Source organism: Narcine bancroftii, chromosome 4 (assembly GCF_036971445.1).
Source record: "Narcine bancroftii isolate sNarBan1 chromosome 4, sNarBan1.hap1, whole genome shotgun sequence".
In the NCBI taxonomy this organism is placed as follows: domain Eukaryota; kingdom Metazoa; phylum Chordata; class Chondrichthyes; order Torpediniformes; family Narcinidae; genus Narcine; species Narcine bancroftii.
Genome location: NC_091472.1, coordinates 92924501 through 92943542, shown reverse-complemented (window position 1 = coordinate 92943542; position 19042 = coordinate 92924501). Strand labels below are relative to the sequence as shown.

Below are 19042 nucleotides of genomic sequence, written 5' to 3'. Positions count from 1 at the left end.
GAAATGTTGATTCTGTTTCCCTTTCCAAAGACACAGATGAACCTTCTAGGCATTTCTATCCCTTTCTGTTTTTACTTTAGATTTCCAGCACAAGCACTTTTTTGATTTTCACTTCAGATGTCAAAATGTATTTTTCAAAAATGTTCCTTTCATTCTTCTTCATATTCCTCATGCATTTGTCTAACTTCCCCTTCTATGCTTCTCTGAAATTCACCTCAATTGCTTCACGTAGCAATAAATTCTGCATTCTCATTTTGTCTTGAATTCCTGATTGGCTTTATTTGTGACAATAAATTTGTGAGCTGTAGAGTTGCTTCCTATGTTAGTGAACACATCTTTCTTTTTCAATCTTTTTATTAATCATATTATAGGTAAATAATAATGAGGAGAATAGGAGTACGTAATCAAGAAGGGAGATAAAAATCACTCTATGATATCATATGATATATCATCGCATTATACCACAATTAATGGATATATTCTCATCTCCTCAAACCAAAATCTTCAAAAAAAGAAAAATTTTATGACATAAAACCCCACCTACTGTAAGAAAAAAAAGACTGGGAAGCCTATCATGAGAATTTATTAATAAAAAATAATTATCTGATCTTCACCAACAAAGAAAAAAGAAATAAAATTAAATATAGCCCAGAAGTGAAAATAATTATACTAATTCATGTGCAAATAATTTATAAAGGGTCACCAAGTCTCCTCAATTTTAACAGAAGTATCAAATGTACAACTCTTAACTTAAACATGACATAATTGAGAGAACCTTTGAGTCAAAGTAGGTGGCTTAGAATCTTTCCATTTCAATAAAATAGCTCTTCTAGCCAACAATGTGTGGAAATGGGAATTCGTCCAACTTCTGGAAGTATAATTCTAAAAAGAACAGTCAATGGATTAGGTTGCAAACTAATATCCAGTATAGCTGATGAAGTCCTAAAAATATCTATTCAATACCTCTCCAACATCGAGTTAGAGAAGCTACTTCTGATTTATATCTATCACAAATAGGACTAACATTATAAAAAAAATACAGGCCAATTTGTCTTTTGACATATGAGCCTGATGTACCACTTTAAACTGAATCAAAAAATGATGAGCACATATTGAAGAGGTATTAACCAATCTATGATGTTCTCCCATTTTTCACTCCATTTTATTTGTATGGGACTGTCCCTTTAAGAGAACAGAGTTAACAAAAGCCTACAGGTTTTGGAAAGTGACTTTGAACTAACAGCAGGCTTTGAAGATAGCATGTTCTTTATTTGATACATTTTGTAAAGTGAAGGGAAGAAGCTCCAGAGAAGCCAGGTGCAAAGACCAACTTCTTAACAATACAGTGCATCATTTGTTAAGAGCCATTTTAAGAAGGCAGCACAAGAGAAACATCTCTTCAACCCCCTTTGTGGGATTGAGAAACCCACTTGGCCTCACTGTGTGGTTATCGAAAGAATTGTCAGATTTCCTTTTTCTTCTTACTGAAGGATGAGAAACCACTTTGACTGACTCCTGAAAAGGGTTTTAAAGTTGGAGAAATACTGTATACTACTAGACTGACCCGCGAAAAAAGTTCTCTATTGGCAGAAGAGATACTCCACTCCATTTCGATTAACCCATAAAAGGGATTCTAATTGCTGAAGAAGACCCTTGTCTAAAAAGGATTTTCTCTGAAGTACCAAAGCAAGAGTTTTCTTGAGTTAATCAACCTTCTGTCATCCCTATTCTCTTTCACCCACTTCATGAACTGCTCCTTCCATCTAAGTGCGTGTTTCACCATTTAAGGCCTGTGTGCCTCCATCATTTAAAGCCTGCATGTCTCACCATTCATCTCAGGCCTTCTCCCATAGTTTCTCTGGAAGATGTAACTGAAGTTCCTCTTCTCAGGCCCTTTTATAAGTTATTAAGATTGCAATCAAATTCTGATGATAACATTAAACCTATTAAATCCTTATGAGAAGGGTTCAAATGAAAAAAGTATCAACCGAATCTGGTTGGTACAATGTTGGAAAGTTAGGCAGAAAAGTATTCAGAAAATTTCTAATTTGGAAGTACCTAAAAAAATGTGATAGATATATTATATTTATTGGATAATTGTTAAAAAGACATTAAGCTACCATCTATAAACAAATTAATAGCATTAATACAACTTATTAAAGATAAAGCCAATGGAGACCATTTAGAAATAGATTGTTTCAGTGGAGACATCTTCAAGGACAATTTCTTTCCTACTTTTTTGTAGTGCACTTGCACTGTTTTAACTGTACTTTTCTCGTTATCATACACTTTCTCCCAGTATCACCATACCCTGCTGTCTTTGTCTTACTGAAACACAATTCCATACACATCTGATCTTATATTCCACTACCTCTAGCACTTAAGTATCATGACTTACCTGGATAAAATGCAATACAAAGCATTTCATTCTTTCTTGGACATGTCAAATGACAATACAATCCTTACTTCTAAATAAGAAGGCCCCTTCATAATTTTCAAGTGTAATCTAGTTTAATTTATTTTTTGCAATTTCTCATTTCTGATACCATCTTGGCTGCAAAATTAATTTTAAAAATGCCAGTAAATCCAATATAATTTAAGGGCTGTGATTTCAAAGTATATTGTAGTAGTGATCTGTACTTGTAAGTGTCTTCATTGTACAAGTTCTCATCATTAATCTTTTCTCTTTATTTGGGAGAAATTTCTATTTTGCCTTGCTGTCTTGTGTGCATGAGTAAAATGTTTATTGGGACAGAAATAGGAGTCAATAGTGCTGAATCATCTAATCATATCAACCATGGACAGACCATTCAACCCATTTTGTCCTGCTCTTTCAACAAGCTGTCCAATTAATTTTATTCCTTTTTTTTCCAGAGCCCTGCACATTTCTCATTGCCAAATACCATATATTTCAACATATTAAGCGACTGGCAGATAGGACGATCCCCCCCCCCCCACCCTTTTTAGCCTCATTTTAATGGTTTTATGGTATATCCGACGTATAAGTCGACTCCTTTTTTTCTGGCTGTCCAGGCCTTGCAACAACCCATTGTTGCCAAGTAACAATGCTGTAAATTACCATAGCAAGTAAAAAGAATCAGTCAAAAAAAATCCTCAGCCTACCAGGCAGGAGTGGGAACCTCAGCCTATGTGGCAGAAGCAGCGACCTCAGCTTACCGGGCAGGAGTAGCAACCTAAGGCTCCTGGGTAGGAGGGGGACCTCTTGCTCTATAATTGTAGAATGTCTGAGTGGGTTATGGCAGTGCCCAGTGGTGTGGAGGTGTCAGGGAATGACTACGCTGATGATGGGGAAAGTCAACCCCGATTTTTTGAGTGATTTTTGAGGGTATTACAACTGGACATATGCCAAAATATACAGTAAATATCAGATTTCAGATTTATTGTCAGAGAACGTACATGAAATCACATACAACACTGAGATTCTTTTTCCTGTGGATGAGGCAGAATTACCACTTAATTGGTAGAGCAAAAAAGCACATTTAAACAAATCAAGAAATGCAAGCTAACTGACTGCAATACAGGTGGGGGGGGGGGGGGGAACAATAAAGTGCAAAAGAAAGAGTCCTTGCATGAGTTTCTGATTGAGTTTGTTGTTGAGGAATCTGATGGTGGAGGAGTAGTAGCTGTTCCTGAACCTGGAGGTGCAAGTCTTGTGGCACCTGTACCTGTTTTGTGATGATAGCAATGAGAACAGAGCATGTGTGGAGAGGTGTGAATCCTTGATGATTGCTGCTGCTCCCCTATCGTAGTGTTCTCTGTAGATGTTCTTGATGATGGGGAGAGTTTTGTCTGTAAGGTCCTGGGCTGACTCCACAAAATTTTGCAGGACTTTACGCTCAGGGGTATTATGTTCCCATGCCAGACTGTGATGCAGCTGGTCTGCACACTTTCCATCATAGATCTGTATAAATTTACCAGGATTTCTGATGTCATACCCAACTCCGCAAACACCTGAGGAAGTAGAGGCGCTGACACATTATCTTCATAATGCCATTAGTGTGTTGGGTCCAGGAAAGATATTCCAAGATAGTCACTCCCAAGAACTTAAATTTGCTCACCCTCTCCACCTCTGATCACTGGAACGTACATCTCTGGTTTTCCCTTCCTGAAGTCAACAAACACCTCCTCGGTTTTGGTGACATTGAGTGCGAGATTGTTGTCAGTGCACCATTTGGTCAAGTGTTCAAGCTCTCTCTTGTAAACTGACTCATCGCCCCTTTTTGGTTCTCAGAGGCATAAAGCAAGTAGAGTAGGGGGCTAAGAACTCCGCCCTGTAGTGCTCCAGTACTGGTGGAGATTGTGGAGGAGATGTTCTTGCCAATTCCTCACTGATTGTGGTCTAGACATGAGGAAATCAAGGAACAAATTACACAGTGGGGTGTTGAGTCCCAGGTCTGAGAGTTTTCTGATCAGTTTTGAGGGTTTTAAATTCCAAACTGTAATCGATAAAGAGCATCCTGATATATGCATCTTTGCTGTCCAGGCTTTCCAAGGCATTGTGTGAGCCAGTGAGATGGCATCTGCCGTAGGATCCAATGTTACCACTCAGACAGGAATTGCTATGGTTCAACAACAGCCTTTCAAAACATTTCATCACTGCTGATGTGAGTGCCACTGGTCAATAGGCAGTTTTCCACACTCTTCTGATTGATGCCTGTTTCAAACAGGTGGGTACCACGCCCTGCCATAATGAGATGTTCAAAATCTGTTAATACGTTGGTAAGTTGGTCGGCACATATTTTTAATACTCATTACTCCATCCAGACTGGATGCTTTCCTTGGATTCACTCTCCTGAAGGCAGCTGTTCGTAATCCTTGGATATGAACAGCAGAGGATCATTAGGGTATATGGCAGTGCGCAGTGGTAGTTCTTTCTTGTTCTTGTGGTCAAGATAGATGTAGAAGGCTTTGAGTTCATCTGGGAATGAAGCTTTTTTTATTTACTGCACCGGATTTTGTTTTGTAGCAGGTTATGTCTTTTAGGCCCTGGTATCCCCTCATGGTTTTGACCTTCTGCCCTAATCTCTACTTCTGGTTCCCACCCCCTGCCAACCTAGTTGAAACATCTCTTGCAAACTTGCCCACCAGAATATTGGTCCCTCTCCAGTTGAAGTACAGCACATCCTTTTTGTACAGGGTTAGACCTTCCTCAGAAGAGATCCCAATGATGCATTAATCTGAACCCCTGCCCTCTGCACCACAACTTCCTGTTCCTACCCTCTCTGGCATGTGGCACAGACAGCAATCTTGAGATGACCACCCTTGAGGTCTTAACTGCACCCTTAACTTCTTTCCTAACTCCCTATATTCCCTCATCAGGACCTCATCACTACTCTTATCTATGTCATTCGTCCCCACAAAGACCATGCTATCTGGTTGCTCCCCCTCCCCCTCAAGAATGCTGTGAACACAATCAGAGAAGTTCCACAGAACATCCTATCTATTTGCCTATCCAACATGTCCCCAATCACAATAGCTCTCCTCCTCTTCCCCTTTCCCTTCTGTGCGAGAGACATGACCACTTGAACGTGTTGGTAGATTGTTCCCCCCAACAATAGCCAAAGCAGTGTACTTATTGTTGAAGGGAACCACCACAGGCATGCTCTGCTCTGCCTGCCTATTCCCCTTCCCTCTTATAACAGTCACCTGCCTCCTGACTTTTGAGGATGACTGTCTACCTGTAGCTCCTCTCCATCTCTGCCTCTGCCTCCTGAATGATCCAGAGTTCATCCAGTTGCCTAACCTGATCTCCCAGGAGCAGCGCAGCTGGATGCACCTTTCACAGATGTAGTCATCAAAGATATTTGTGCTGTCTACATAATGGTTTCATTATTGTCATGTTATACAATATTTAGAATGTAACAGAAATTCTTTAACTTATGTCCACCGTAAGGCAGACAGAGAATCGCCACTTTGTCCATTTCCCCTCACAGAAACCTACAGCACCTGGTGTTCCGAGGCAGTCTCCCCTCCAAGTACTGACCAGGTCTGAACCTGTTTAGCTTCTGAGATCAGACAATCTCAGGCATTTTCAGGCAGAGCATTCCACTACCCAAGCTGCTGACTCCATTATCCATTCCTAGTTTAAATACAAAGGTCTCACCTGGCTTTACCTTACTGGAAACAAGCTTATCCTCAGCCTCTGCTCACTGAAGCCTCATGACCCAAAGGCTCTAAGTCCTACTCCTACAGTGCACAACTCACACACTGGCTGCAACGCCCTAGCTTCCCCTTTTTATATTTGTCACTGCTCCTTATTTTACCTTATCAGCAGTACTCACTCCCACCAATCACTGTTCTGTTTAACCTTTTAATTTCCCTCCACTCCCTTTTTTAACACACTCCACAAAGCTAGTTTCCAACATTCACAGCTCTCCCAAGTCTGAAGCTCCTCCTCTCCAGCGACTGTCCTAAAATTACAATTTTTTCCAGAGGAAGTATTTTCTCCCCTCTCTGCTCTCTATCAAAGCCCGTCATAATTTTGAGAGCTTCTATTAAACTTCTACTTAGTTTCTCTGCTTTGATCAAGTCCATGGTCCTCAAGCAGCTATTAATTATAATTCTCATTGGTAATTCTAGTGCAGGTGTGGTATTACTGCTGATCCTGAATAGGTTGGCACCTTGTCTTCATGTATGTGCACTTTCACCCTGGATAATTTTGGCTTGGATAATGAAACGGAATGAAGTATGTAGATGGAGTCAAGTTGCAGGTTAGTCCATGATGCAATTGAATGAGAGGAAAATGGCATATTTCTTTTTCCATATTCCTCATATGTAAGCCACTTGTAGTAGAGGTAAAGAAATTCAGGAAATTTATTAATTCCTTGGAAATACTGACTTAGAACATGGTGAATTAATATTAAATGTAATACTCAGTAGACTCAGCATCTAATTCATTTATATTGTCAAATGCATCTAAATCGATGCTTGCAAAAATACTCTGGCATTCTGTGGTTTAAACACAGGTATATTTAAAAGTTGTTTTATAATTTTATCAGTGTTCTGTCAACTGCTCTTTGCAAATAAAAATTCAAATGTATGAGTAAAATAAAATATTAACTATTTTAAGGACAGGGATATGACATTCTTTTGTAAGTAAAAAAAAAACATTTGATTGGTTTAAAATTGATGGTTTTTAGTAATGTCCATTTCATTAATAAGTAGTATTGGTACAGCTTAATGGACTTGTAAATCAAAACCCATTTTAAAGGAAGAATAAAAATGATTTAAACTGCAGATCAGAAACATTATATTTGTTTTTTTTTTCACCCAATTTACTTATATATCCCAAAGGCATTCTCAGATTTCTTTTGAAAAAGATTTAGCAGTGAATTAGCTAATGAGCTTGGCATGATCTTCAGGCTAAAGAAGTACAATTAAAATAATCTTATCTGAATACATCATCTAATTGTCATTTAATAGGATTTTCTATCTTGGCAATTCTAATATTCAAAACTATATACTGTTCCATTATATTCTATTAAAGTTTAAAGTTAAATGTAAAATATTTTTGTTAAATAGAAAAATTACTTTAAATAATATCTTAATTACGATTCCCTTGATGAGTTTACCTGCATCAGAGATGGAGAAGGTTGTCGATTTCATGCCTTACCAGTTCTCAATCTGTTTACTTTGGCTGTTAAAGACATGAATGTTATATCTGGTAACTGCTGAGGGATGACAGAGGATGCTGCGATATCACAACAAGGGGGTCAAGACCCATCAGGAGAGAGAGAATAATTAAACATTTCTGTTGTTATTTCATGATCCTTCACATTTTTAAAATCATACCCCCTATATCCACCTCTTCCAACGCCCACCCCCTCCCCCCCACCTCATTATTGTGTCCTTCAAACCAGGTATTCAGCAATTACCCCTGACCATGAAATGGAACTGAACATCTAGACATTAAAGGGAGGAGCTTGACCAACAATGTTCGACACCATCACACGATATGCCCTGAAGATTCACAACAGAAAGCTCCATGATCTTCTAACAGGTATACAGGGAATATAGTCAAGATCTTTGACTTATTCTGACAGTCTCCTATCCAGCTTAAAGATTTTAAAAAATAATTAATTGGTCGTGTGGATTCTGGGCTGAGGTTGTGAATGGTGCTGAAACAGCTCGGATTGATGAATGACAAAAGGTTCCCAAATTTTAAACAGGTGAAAAAAAAATTGCTGAAGTATGTGGTTACAATCATAATAATCACAGATTTGCAATAACAGAGACATGCAAACGCAGATAATCACAGAACTCTCTTTTCAAGTTCAAGTTCAAATTTATTGTTAGAGTACAAATGTGACATTACATACAACCCTGAATTTCTTTTTCCTTTGAGCCAGGCTGAATTTCTACCTATTGGTAGTCTATGCTGATTTCTACTTCCTCATGAGTTTGCAGAGGTTTGGCATGACATCGGAAACCCTGGTAAATTTCTACAGATGTGTGACCAGCTGCATCACGTTGTGATACGGGGATACAAATATCCCCGAGTGAAAAGCCCTGCAAAAAGTAGTGGACACAGCCCAGGACATCACAGGTGAAACCCAGGCCACTATTGAGAACATCGACAAGGAATGCAGCTGTCGGGGAGAAGCATCAATCATCAAGGATCTGCAGCACCCAGTACACATTCTGTTCTTGCTGCTACTATCAGGAAAGAGGTCTAGGTGCCTCAAGACTCACCCCACCACCACCATGTTCAGGAACAACTTCTACCTCTCTACCATCAGACTCCTCAACAACAAACTCATTTAACTGGACTTATTTAAGGATTCTTACTTTTGCACATTAATGAATTTTTTTCTGTATTGCACAGTCTGCTTACATTTCTTTATTTGTTTATATAGGATATGTTGAGTCAGTTTTTTTTTGCACTGCCAATAGGTGGTAATTCTGCCATGCTAGGAGGGAAAAGAATCTCAGGGTTGTATTTGACAATAAATCTCAATCTGAATATGTAAACTGTACTCATGAAAAAGATACAAATACAAAAGAGAGAGATGTAAACAAAGAAAAAAATGTAAACAAACTGACTGTAAATACAGAAAAAAATGTTTAGTAATGAATTATGTGTAAAGTAAGAGTCCTTAAATGAGCCTCTGAATGAGTCTGTTGTTTAGGAGTCTTGAGAATTGTTGAGAGTTGAGAGTTGTTGAGAATGCCTCTGTGTGTGTGTGTGTGTGTGTGTGTGTGTGTGTGTATTTTATTGATGGTGTGCAGAGCTTTGCCTGTGATGTACTGGGCTGTGTCCACTAACTTTTGCAGGGCTATCCCTCAAAGATTATGGTACCCCCATACTAGGCTGTGATGCAGCTGGTCAGCACACTTTCCACTGTACTTCTGTAGATGTTTGCCAAGGTTTATAATGTCATACCAAACCTCCGCAAAATCCTGAGAAAGTAGAGGCGCTGACTAGCTTTCTTCACAATGACATAAGGCTGTTGGGTCCAGGAAGGATCCCTTGAAATAGTGACTAACAGGAATTTAAATTTGCTTACCCTCTCCACCTCTGATCATCCAATGATCACTGGATTGTACACCTCTGGCTTTCCCTTCCTAAAGTCTACAATCAGTTCCTTGGTTTTGGTGACATTGAGAGGTTGCTGTTGGTGCACAATTCAGCCAAATTTTCAATCTCCCTCCCATATATTGCCACATTGGTCCTTTTTATACAGCCACTACTGTTGTATCATCACCAAATTTGTAAATGGTGCTGTTATCGAGCTACGCAGTTGTAGGTGTAAAGATCGTAGAGTGGGGGCTAAATACACAGCCCTGACATGTTCCAGTACTGATGGAGATTGTGAATGAAATGTTCTTGGCAATTTGCACTGATTAGGGTTTGGAGTTGAGGAAATCCAGGATCTAATTACACAATGGGTTATTGAGGCCCCAGTCTTTGTTTATCAGGTTTAAGGAAATGATGGTGTTAAATGCTGAACTGTGTCAATAAAGAGCGGTTTCCCTAATTATTGTGTCGAGCCTGTTAGGTACTACCATAGACCTATTGCTACAGTAATCAAATTGGAATGGATTCATATCACTGCTCACCCTGTCAAAGCATTTCATCACTGTGGATGTGAGTGCCACTGGCCGTAAGTCATTTAGGCAGTTTACCACACTCTTTTTCAGCACTAGTTCAATGGAGGCCTGTTTAAAATAGGTTGGTACCACACCCTGCCAGGGTGAGATGTTGAAGACATCCAAGAAAATATTGGCTTGTTGGTCAGCATGGGTTTTCAGTACTTATCCAAGTACCCCACCCAGACCAGATCCTTTCCTTGGATACACCCTCTTAAAGTTAACTTTCATGTCATTAACAGATACTGATAGTAGAGGATCATCAGGGGATGTGGGGGTGCACAGTATTTTACCCTTTTTCTCATGGTCAGATTGAGCATAGAATATATTCAGCTCATCTGGAAGTGAAAGTGAAACTTTAATGTCTCCTATTGCACCAAATTTGGTTTTGTATGAAGCAGGTTATGTCTTTCTCACCACTCTACATAGGAAAATCACTCTTTCTGACACCCCAATGCCCAGACTAGAATGCATTTCTGATAGGTTCCAGGTTGAAATGTGCCACCAGGTCTCCTCTAGTGCTGGAAATGAACTTCGGTTGTTTTCTTTAATTAATTTACAGATCTGCAATCCTTCTTATCCACACCTCCACCATGCTCCAATGCAGAACTGGAAACATACACATCGTACCTTTCAAACACCACTCCCTCAATTCCTAGGTCCCAACCTCATTCAAAATCCCCACACCCTGATCTCTGAACTCTATCCCCATCCTTCATTTGATCCCTGATTCACTGCCTTTCCTCCAAATTAGTGATCATTGGCTCTTCCCCATCCTTTCCCTCAAAAATAACTTGGACTTTTCTTCTGACTAATGACTCTTTCATTTGCAAGAATTAGTGTTAATTTGTTCTAACAGTTTTTGGACCTATAAAATTATATTGAAATTCATCCAATAAATAGTTGTATTTGTAAGTGGAAGGACACAACTCAAATTTCAACAAGGTAGCCTGCACTAATGAGCTATAATGTGAACAAAAAATACCTTTTCCATTTTATCTGAATATTACATTTGAATCCCTGTTTTTTTTTCCCCTGTTACTTATTTAGATATGTAAATTAATTAAGTATTTTAATAAAATATAACCTTGTAGCAGGGTCGCTAGTTATAGCTCAAGGTAGAAAGAAGACTTACACACTAAGGGAGTGTAATCGATACTGACTTTATTGGGCTGCAGTTCTTCCTTTTATAGGCAGTCGGCTGTGTCATCACTGGGTTGTCCTGAATGCGTGGGCATGGATTGAACCCCCTGCAATCCGCTGGCTGTGAGTAGCAAATCCGACCGCTATTCCTGCGGCCTATGGAAGCGGGTGTCTCATCCCACGTGCTGCCTGCCCGATTGTTATGATCGACGACTGTTTGCTGTGTCAGCGATTGGGACACTGTCTTTTGGCAGTTAACCTTTGCGCCGTGGGGTTGGGTGAGTTACTAGCTGGTTAATGTCCAAATGGGCTTGTTTCAGCCAGTGGAGCGTGAAGGTCTCCTCCTTGCTGCCAATGTGCAACACACAGGTGCAGCTGTTGTGTCTGAAGGGTATGGCCCTTCATAAGGCTGTTGAAGGGTTGGCCACTGGCCCTCTGCATCAGACGAAAACGTAGTGACAGTCTGTAAAGTTTTTTGGGACAAAGGTACTGGCTTGCCCATGAGCTCTGGGCTTAACTGGGGCTAGTGAGCCAGGGTGCTCATGCAGTCGAGGCAATGTAGCCACCGGGAGCTCCCCCAAGTCCTCAGAAGCTTCCACAAATTCACCCCTGATGACTAGGGGCGCGCCATAGACCAACCCAGCAGAGAATGCCTCGAGATCCACCTTCAGGGCGGTGTGAATGCCTAGAAGGATTCAAGGGAGTTTGTCTGCCCAATTTGGTCTGGTGAGTTGGGTCATCAGAGTTGTCTTCACAAGCCTGCTGGCCTGTAGGTGGTATGTTATGGTGTGGAGAACTTGAATCCCCAGGGCATTTTTTAAGGCACTCCACAAGCTAGAAGTGAATTGGGCCCCCCTGTCAGATGTTACGTGTTTGGGGAGCCCGAAACATGCCACCCAGGTGTTCAGTAATGTTTGTGCACATGTCTCTGTGGAGATTTCAGGTAGTGGAACCACCTCTGGCCATCTAGTTATCCCATCAGCCATGGACCACAGATAATGTTCACCTCTGGATATAGATAGGGGCCCCACAATGTCTATGTGTATGTAGCTGAAATGATGGCATGCTGGTTCGAAAGGCTGTGGAGGGGCTTTAATGTGGGTCTGGACCTTGGATGCCTGGCACTGAGTACATGTTTTGGCCCAATGAGTGACCTATTTACAGAGACCATGACAGACATACCTGTTGGCCACCATTCTAACTGTAGTCCTAATAGCGGGGTAAGCTAAATTGTGGAACAAATCAAAAACTCACCTCCTCCATATGACTGGAATGACATGGTGCGGTTTACCAGTCAAGTTGTCGCAGAGCAGCATGCGGTTACCTGGGTGATCTGGTTGTCCTCCGGTTGCTGGTTGGTAAATGCTGTTCGGTACGCTGGTATGTCAGGGTCAGCTTGCTGCGCATCTGTCAGGGCTGCATAGTCGATACCCGGGGCAGGGTCATGCACTGCTAGGATGGCTGTGTGGAATAGCGCATTAGCTACCACATTGGACTTGCCAGCGATATGTTCAATGTCCATCGAAAATTCAGAATTGTTGGACAGGAACCTCTGTTGCCTGGCTGACCACAGATCTGACACCTTGCTGAAGGCAAAGGTAAGTGGTTTGTGGTCTGTCTAAATTTTGAACTTACTGCCCTCCAGGAAGTAATGGAAATGCCAAATTGTCACGTATAACAGCTCCCTATTAAAGGCACTGTACTTGAACTCTGGTGGCCTGAGATATTTACTGAAAAAGGCCAGCGGCTGCCACTGTCCGTTAACCAATTACTCAAGTGCACCCCCGACAGCTGTGCTGGAGACACCTACCGTGAGGGCAGTTGGGTGTCTGCCCTGGGATGCACAAGGAGCGAGGCTTTGGCTAGGGCATCTTTGGTCGCTACCTGTGTCCATTGAATGTCTTTACTGGGCCCTGCCATGAGGGGAAATAGCGAATTCATAATGTGGACCGCTGCAGGTATGAAGCGATGATAAAAGTTGACCATACCTACAAACTCTTGCAGTCCCTTCATGGTCGTTGGTCTGGGGAAGGAACAAATAGTGTCCACTTTGGTGGGTAATGGCCTGGCTCTATGTTGGTCAATGCAATGGCCCAGGAAATCAATTGTCTCTCAGCCAAACTGGCACTTGGCTGGATTGATGGTTAAACCAAACTCACTTAGCCTGGAGAACAAAGATCTTAAATGAGTGGCATGCTCAGTGCGCGTCTGGCTGGCTATTAAAATGTCATCGAGGTAGACAAAGGCAAAGTGCAGATTCCGGTCCACTGCATCCAGTCTGAGTGGCATTTTTCTGCCTGAATGGCATGAGGAGTATTTTGAACAATTCAAAGGGGGTTTTGATGGCAGTTTTGGGAATTCATCGGGGTGGACCAGGATCTGATGATAACCCCTTAGAGAATATCTGTGCCCCTTGCAGATTAGCAGTGAAGTCCTGGATATGGGGCACAGGATATCTGTTGGGCATGATGGCCTCATTAAGGCAGCAGTAGTTTCCACATGGCCTCCAACTTCCAGCTACCTTAGCTACCATATGGAAGGGGGAGGCCCATGGGCTATCGGAGCACTACACAATGCCTTTCTAAATTCTTCTCCAGCCAGGTTGAGTTTCTAAGGGGATGACGCTGTGCCCTGGCATGGAGGGGAGGGCCCTCCATAGTAATTTGGTGTTTCACCCCGTGTTTGGGTTCTGCCGAGTTGAAATGGGGTGTAATGATGGAGGGGTATTCTACTAAGACTCAAGTGAATTTGTTGTTCTCAGTACTCACCGAGTGTAGATGAAGGTTAGTGAGTTCAGTGCCCTTGAGCAAGAGTGTCTGAAATGTCCGGATGTGTACCAGCCGATGCCCTTAATGTCCACCAGTAGTGAGTTGGCTCTCAGGAAATCGGCACACAGTAACGGTTGTTGTACGGCCACCACCGTAAACTTCCAGGTGAATTGTTTGTCCCCAAAGCGGAGGGGAATTGTACAGGTGTCAAATGTCCGAATGTTGGAGCCATTTGCTGCTTGAAGCTCTCAGCCCACCTTGCAACTGTGGGTTTCTAGGTTTGACAGGGGAAGGACGCTGTACTTTGCTCCGGTGTCCACCAAGAAACATCGGCCCGACAGGGAGTCTTGGATGTGGAGGAGGCTATGCAGTTGGCCGGTCATGGCATTTCCCTGGAACACGTAGGGGGAGTGGCATCGACGGGCCTTGGTACCCCACCGTTGATGATAGAAACAATACTTCTCACTGGTGGGGTGGTCGATTGGGCGGTCAGATGGTTGGTTGGACAGTTGGTGGACGGAGTTTCTGGATGGGTGTTGCTGATGAATTGCCGTCACATGTTCAAACGAAATGCAGGCATCCCTCTTTGGCTCCCATAGCATGTCTGCTTGGGCAGCCACCCTTCTGGGGTCGTCAAAGACTTCCTCCGCGATGAGCAGCTGGATGTCCTCAGGCAACCATTCCAAAGATCTGCTGGAACAGTGGGCAAGAGGTGTGGCCATTATTGAGAGTGAGCATTATTGAGGGTGGAAGGGGCCCTGTTCCCCAAACCATTGATGTGCAGCAGTCGGGCCACACGCTCGCACTTTGAAAGCTCGAAAGTGCGGGTTAATAGCTTTTTGATGGCCACATACTTCCATTGCTCTGCGGGCTGCTGGAGGAAGTTGATGATGCAGGGCTGCGGAGTCTTGATTGAGGGGGCTGACTACGTGGTAATAGCGCATATCATCTGCAGAGATCCAGTCACTGGTGAACTGCTCTTCAGCCTTCTAGAACCACACTCATGGCTGTGATGTCCAGAAGCCCGGCAGTTTCAATGCTGCGGCATTGATTGCAGGCTGTTCCTGCATCATTGGGTCCAAAGCGCCATTAGGACCAGTCGGGGTCACCACTGTAGTGGGGTGGCTACAGTTATAGCTTGGGTTATAGCTCAAGGTAGAAAGAAGACTCACATACCAAGGGAATGTAATAAACACTGGCTTTATTGGGCTGCAGCTCTGCCTTTTATAGGCAGCCGGATGGGTCACCACCAGTGCATGGCTTGAGCGAGACCAGCTAATGATTGGTTGTCTCGAATGCGCAGGCCCAGATTGGACCCCCTGCAATCCACTGGCTGTATTGGTCGATTCGACAGCTATTCCTGCGGCCTATGGGAGCAGGCACCTCAACCTGCGTACTATCTGCTCGATCAACATGTTCGATGACTATTTGCTGTGTCGGCCTGAGGAGTGGGCCGTGGGCCTCTACACCCTTACTTAAATGGAGAGAAACATTCAACATCTGATTTGTATATACTATCTTGGATTAAGAATATCAAGCAAAGTCAAGTTATTGGAAGTGCAAATTGGTTTTGATTTAACTGAATGATATGATAGTCTTGGGGATGATGGTCCTCATCTCAATCCTATAAATCTTTCCCATCCATGTGAGGCATTCTATGGTCTATCAAGGTATTAAACATGGTCATAATAATCTCTGACAGCAGAACCTGTCTCTTTGTTTCAACTTTTGAAGAATTATTCCCAGCTATTTTGCATGTTCCTCACCAAATAATAGCTTGTTAGTTACTATGTCTTGGAAAAAAATGTGAATACTTAATTAGTTATTTTATCAGTCTTGATTTTCTAAGAGAACTGCTTTAACAGTAGTGAGGCAAAGTTGAAGAATAGAAATTATTAAACAAGATTCCCACAGACAGTAAATATAAAATGTAAAGCAAATGGTACAACATGTGCCCTTACAGCACCACCGATTGGGATTGGGTTTTGAATCCTCCACTGTCTGTACGTTCTCCCTGTGTTTGCGTGGGTTTTCCCCAGGGGCTCTAGTTTCCTCCAACCTTTTTTAATTGTGTGTAAACTGATCGGAATGGACTCGTGGGCCAAAATGGCCTGTTACCACACTGAATGCCTGCATTTAAAATTTAAACAATGGAATCTCCTTTTATTCATTTGGAAATGCAAACAATTAGCAGCATATTTGACCTCTTTTACCTCTCCTTGCACCACGGCAGCCCGTTCACTGCCCAATATCACGAGACATCTAACCCTGAGATTTCAGTTGGTAAAGGTTTTGCATTGCTCCAGGACCACTAGTGGGTTTCAGATAATTAACCAATATATTAATTCAACTTGCTTTCTCTCTAAACCTGTCTCTCCATCTCTTGCACATTCTTTCCTTTTCTCCATCACCTCTGGGCCCTTCCTCTAGTTTCTTTCCTCCTTATTTGTAAATTCACCTATCCTTTCTTAGTCTTGATGAAGAGTTCAGACCAGCAACATTGATTGACCATTTCTAGCTATGGATGCTGTATGATCTGCTGAGTTCCCCCAGCAATCTTTTGACCACTCAAGATTCAAGTATCTGCACCTTTTGTGTTTCTCAGTTACTGCATTTTAATGGTTTTACACCATATCAAAGGGGGAGTGGAATTAAAATTTGCACAGGGGAATGGAGCTGCAAGAGATTAGTGAGAAATGTTGCTGGTTACAGGGTCATGGAGGTATACGGCATAGAAGCAGTCCCTCCAACCTAATATGTCCATGCCGAACATTGTCTTCCTTGTGAAACTCATATTTAAATTGAATTGGAGTGCACTATTCATGCAGCCCTCACATATTCCCTTGAAGATAGAAAGCTATAAAATAGTTAATTGAGTATTAATTGCATTTCTCCAAAACAGCAATTACTAGTAAGTTATTTTTAGCTTTTCTACTGAGGAACATGCAAAATTTATTAGCTCTAATAAGCGCTCTAAAAGAACTGCTCCAACTGTTATGAAGAAAGGCTGAAGAACAATAATTATTTAACAAAATTCTCACAGACAATAAATACTGATATAAAATGCAAAATATAAAACAGCTAGAGGATACATTATTTAAATCAGTAATAATGCAGTCCAAGAAAAGTGTACTGTGTTTTTGTTAAATAGCAGATTTATTAAAATGTTGTGTTGAAATGTAAAGCAATATTTTCTTGGGTTCTATCCCATTTGTATAACATTTATGTGATCAAACTGTAGGTATAATGCATTATTTTACTTCTCTTGATGTCTGGCATCCTTCATATTAAAACAGATGTGATAGTCAAATTTACAATTTTGAGCTATAGATCAAAATATCATCTTTGATATCCATGGCAACTCTGAGTTCACTGTCTTTCGAATATGTTTAGGATTCAACCAAATGTTTATCAAAAAAGTTCATTTCCTGTGGTGTTTGTTAGGGAAAAAAACAAAAATGTGTTTCTCTTCCTGTAATCGTTTTTCTTCCACTTTCACAGTTTCTTTGTTCTGTCCACTCTGCTTTGCTTTATCTCTTCAAAAAATTGGCGGTATTGCCCGAGTTGCTGTAATGGTAGTGATGCTAATGGTGTGGACTCAGGCAAGCAGAGACACAGCATTGCATCAAAGGGTTTAACTGCCCAGTCCTAATGCCTGTGGCTCCGTAGAGCCATTAAACAACCTGTTAGAGGACCCAATGGTATTTTTTAATTAAAATTCTGCAACCATGTGTCTGTGCCCAAGATGGCAGTGCCTGTACTCAGCAGTGGCCACAAAGGGTTGTAGACTCCAGGAAGCAGCAGACTGACCAGAAACAGAGAGAACATCCCTTGTTGAGAGGGAGAGCAGAAGAGACAACTCTATAGAATGGTGACCACTAGCGAGGAGCTCAACGGCAGACTAGCAGGAGACGCAGCAGCTGAGGGGCCCAAACAGGCTGCAGGCAACTTGCAGTAATGGGACCTGCATGTGATGTGGGCTGCTGAAGACTTATTCATGGAAACCAGGTATCAAAGCTGGGATTCGGGAGGGTGCTGAGGGAAAGAAGGGCTTCCAAAGGACCTTGGATGCTGAAGGCTTCTTGGTCATGTAGGAGGTTTGGATCTGGAGCTCAGAATGCCGATGAATCGGGCAGGAGTCTGTGTAGCTGCAGAGGCTGGAAGCGGATCCGTGACTCTTTTGATTCTCTTTCTCTCATACTGTAAGAAGTGCTGGGTGACACAAGTGCCGACTCTTGCTCTGCCTTACAGCAGGCAAAAGGCAATTTTGTGTCATATTACATGTATGGTACTATTACATGACAATAAAAAGAATCTTGAATCTTTCCACTCAGAGACACCTATTATTGACATGAAGACAAAAAATTAAGTCTTTTTTTGATACTCTGTGTGCCAACTTACACCAGATTTTCAGCATGATATTCGATTTCCACCATCTATCATAGATGGAAAGATAATTGCATATGTGACACAAGAGCAGAGTAAAGATATGTCAAATAGGAATTTGATGCTAGCTCTGGAATATTAGAACATGACAATGCAACTAATGCCAAGATGTCAAATCACCTGTATGAAGCAAAGTTTTCTAGCTGGAGAGATTCCTACCTGTACAATGAAAAGGGATCATTAATTATGTGCAGATTAGTTGCTATTTGATTTTCAGCAAATGGATTATTGGTACTTGTCCATGTTTGCAAACCTCATCTCAATTCATTAACTCCACAGGAAATAGTGTGTCAGAAGAATGGATTTTACTCTAATTTCTAGAATGTAACTAAATTCTATTGGTCTTAGGTTTTTTGTTGACTATTCTTCACCAATGCGCTCTATTGAAAGTAGGCAAGCTTGAAAAAGAGATGGAAAGAAAGGAGAGAAGATTGGAGCAAACAATTGTAGAGGATTCTTAGGAACAGGATTTATTAGCATTGAGAGAAACATAGGGATAGTCCACATGGCTTTGTGAGGGGAAGGTCATGCTTCATGAACCAAATTTGGTTTTTGAGGAGATGACAAAAGAAATT

General features: G+C 41.6%; 1 protein-coding gene and 1 long non-coding RNA gene across 11 annotated transcripts in view; one reads left to right on the top strand and one right to left on the bottom strand.

The window, feature by feature from the left end:
• LOC138760844 (uncharacterized) overlaps positions 1 to 19042 on the bottom strand; it is a 93888-nt gene that overhangs the window by 12071 nt on the left and 62775 nt on the right. For both annotated transcript variants that reach the window (XR_011355903.1, XR_011355902.1), the window contains exons 2-3: positions 7593 to 7657; positions 776 to 882 (exon numbers count right to left, since the gene is read on the bottom strand). This is a non-coding gene — a long non-coding RNA (uncharacterized lncRNA). The remainder of the gene's footprint in view (positions 1 to 775; positions 883 to 7592; positions 7658 to 19042) is intronic.
• The window catches only part of LOC138760843 (parkin coregulated gene protein homolog), a 314744-nt gene that overhangs the window by 249999 nt on the left and 45703 nt on the right, over positions 1 to 19042 (top strand). The window contains exon 5 of one of the 9 annotated variants that reach the window (XR_011355901.1): positions 7881 to 8020. The exons of the other annotated variants lie outside the window; for them this stretch is intronic. The gene's annotated coding sequence lies outside the window, so the exon portion shown is untranslated. The remainder of the gene's footprint in view (positions 1 to 7880; positions 8021 to 19042) is intronic. 9 annotated transcript variants of the gene reach the window in all.